The following is a 2,876-nucleotide window of genomic DNA, read 5'->3' as shown; positions in this document are numbered from 1 at the left end:
GAACACACGAAGATCACCGTCAAACGTAGGATGAATGGCAGGAAGATTTGATCCCTTGGGCAACACCAAACTCAAGCAAAACCATCCATTTTAATTGAAATTTCACCATGAATCTAATGGACGGGGTAGATTTCTCTGAAAACATCACCGTGGGTCCCAGCGAACATCTCAACGCAGGTCCATGTGCAGGTATGTGCACGACGCACGTCAGGACGTTGCAGGCTGTTGTACGATCATGGACACGGTCAGATCAGTGATCTGGACCGTCCAAAAGATTTAAAAGGGGGCCACAACCCTAACCATGGAGCCAAAATTGAGTTGTGGGAGAGTCAGCTCTCCCAAACTCAATCCAAACGCGGGTTTCTTGTGCAGTCCGGTTTGCTGTGTAAACGCACGACTCTCACTAACTTTTCTCCACTCCACCGACCCTTATGGCTATAAAATGAGAGCATGGAGATGTAGAGATCATCATCAGATCAATCAGCCCAGACGTGAAGCCGTGGAAGAGAAGAGAGAGAGAGAGAGAGAGAGAGAGAGAGAGAGAGAGAGAGATCATGGACGCCGGCCGTGGACGATTTCTGGTCCTTTTTCCTTCTTCTTCATTGTTTATTTTTCTTCTTTCCTTCAGGTTTTAGTTAATCATGGCTATGATTAGCTAAACCTCTTAGCTAGGGCTAAGAGGTGAAGCTTGTAGCATGATGGGATGTTTTATGGCTTTGATTTATGTTAAGTTGAACTAATTTTTATTCTAGTTTGATTACAAGGAATGCTTTTAGTTTTTAATAATTTGTTGTGACTTGAATTACAATGGATCTATGATGGCTTTGAGCTTGTTCTTCTAATTATTATGATTATGAAATTAGGAACCCTGTTGTCCGCCATCGTCTCGTGGACATGGTTGATGATGGAATCCTTCCTAACGTTCATAACTCTCTCAAATTAGTTGTGGATTGGTTAAATTATGTTGTTTACTTTGTCTCATGGGCATGGTTTTGTGAAGGAATCCATTCCAGTTCTCATACCTCTCTTCCATTGAAAACTAGATCAAAGGAAGTTCATATTTGAGTTTTAATGAAATATCTTCCAATTGGATGAAGATGGAACTATGATTCCAGTTGTGTTCTTGAATCAAGCATAGATCTCCCTAATCTCTACAAGTGGATCCTTGGAATCCCTAGTTTCCCACCTTTGAATTTTATAAGTTTTAGTTTAATAATTCACCATTATTCTCTTACATTCTCCGATTTAGGTTACATATCTTCCTAGTTCTAGTTCTAGTTACTTTCAGAATATGTACAAGGTTCAGTCCCTGTGGATTTGACCTCGGTCTTACCAAGATTATTACTACATCGCAACCCTATACTTGGGGTGGTGATCAAGTTTTTGACGTCGTTGCCGAGGATTGACGGTTGTATCTTTCTGAAATTAACTAGTTTTAGAATTAGGTTTAGATGAGGGTTTTCTAATTTTAGGTTTAGGTTTTTCTGTTTGATTTTTAGAAACTAACCTAACTTTCCTATTTTGTAGGACCCTAATATAGACTTTATAAATTGGTAATCGCTTTCTAATTTTTCTACTTTTTCTACTTTTAGGATTATTGTTTTATTTTTCATTTTTAGAAACTTTCTAATTCTAGGTTTTCTTTTATTTTTAGAAACTAACTTGCTTTCTAATTCTAGGGTTTAGAACTTTCCTAATCAGTTTTAAAACTTTCTATTTTTTATTTTGAGAAATTTTTCCTTTTAGAAACTAGTTTGCTTTCTATTTTAGGAACTTTCTAATTTTAGAATTTCTATTTTTAGAAACTGACTTGTTTTGTTTTGTTTTGCTAGATTTCAATTAGGACCTTCTAATTTGGTAGCCTCTTTCCAACTATTCTCTCTTTCTTTCTAGATTTCTAATTCCATGAATAGTTTTTTTTTAAAGGTTTAGGTTAGAATCTGAGATTGAGGGCTAAGAGTGTTTCATGCCCAAGTGGGTCCGTGACAACACTCGACATCTCTTTATTGAAGGAGGATTGGTTGGGGGGTTAACTATTCATCGCAAGGTTAGTCACTGCTCAAGATCCCCATAATTAATTAAGGATATGGCTGCAAATCAACTGGCGAATCAACCAGGAAGACAACCTCACCCTCGGGTTGGGGAAGTCCAGGCTGAGAATGAGGTGCATCAAGCACCCCGCCTCATACTTTACGAGATTATTTACAAGTGGCGGGGGTGAGCACGCCCTCATACATGGTTTTTCTAGAAAATACGAGACACAAGGATATCAAGCTAGGGGTGATCCAACTCCTTCCTAAATTTCATGAGCTTGAGTCAGAAAATCCATATTTACACTTGAAAGAGTTTGATGAGATCATAGCCACTTTATATTTTCCAAACGTGTCTGAGGACACAGTAAGGGTGAAACTATTCCCCTTTTCTTTGAAAGAGAAAGCTAAGACGTGGTTGCATTCACTACATCCTAGATCTATTGGCACATGGAATGATATGATAAGGGATTTCGTACAGAAATTTTTTCCACATCATAAAATGAACACCCTTAGAAAATCAATAATGAACTTCGCCTAAAAGAAGGATGAAACATTCTTCTAATGTTGGGAGCGGTTCAAGGGTCTTGTCAGTTCGTGCGCACAACATGGTTTTGCAACGTGGCGCATTACACACATTTTCTATGATGGTCTGACATCTTCCATGTGCCAATTGGTCGAGACAATGTGCAATGGAGAATTCATGAATAAAAATGTCGATGATGTGCGGGATTACTTGGACAGACTTACTGAAAACTCACAATCATGGGCCACTTACCTAAAATCAAGCACCACTTCTAGGCCCACTCAATCAAAGGAAAGGGGAGGATTATGCCTTCTAAAAGA

The 2,876-nt window shown here is 38.6% G+C and overlaps 1 non-coding gene across 1 annotated transcript; it reads right to left on the bottom strand.

Moving 5' to 3' along the window:
- Positions 1-2,538: 2,538 nt before the first annotated feature.
- Positions 2,539-2,645, bottom strand: LOC131223320 (small nucleolar RNA R71). The gene has a single exon (XR_009160387.1). It is a non-coding gene; the product is annotated as a small nucleolar RNA R71 (small nucleolar RNA).
- Between the last annotated feature and the right edge of the window lie 231 nt (positions 2,646-2,876).

The sequence above is a fragment of the Magnolia sinica genome, chromosome 1, assembly GCF_029962835.1.
Source record: "Magnolia sinica isolate HGM2019 chromosome 1, MsV1, whole genome shotgun sequence".
NCBI lineage: Eukaryota > Viridiplantae > Streptophyta > Magnoliopsida > Magnoliales > Magnoliaceae > Magnolia > Magnolia sinica.
This window is presented reverse-complemented; position numbering and strand designations above follow the sequence as displayed.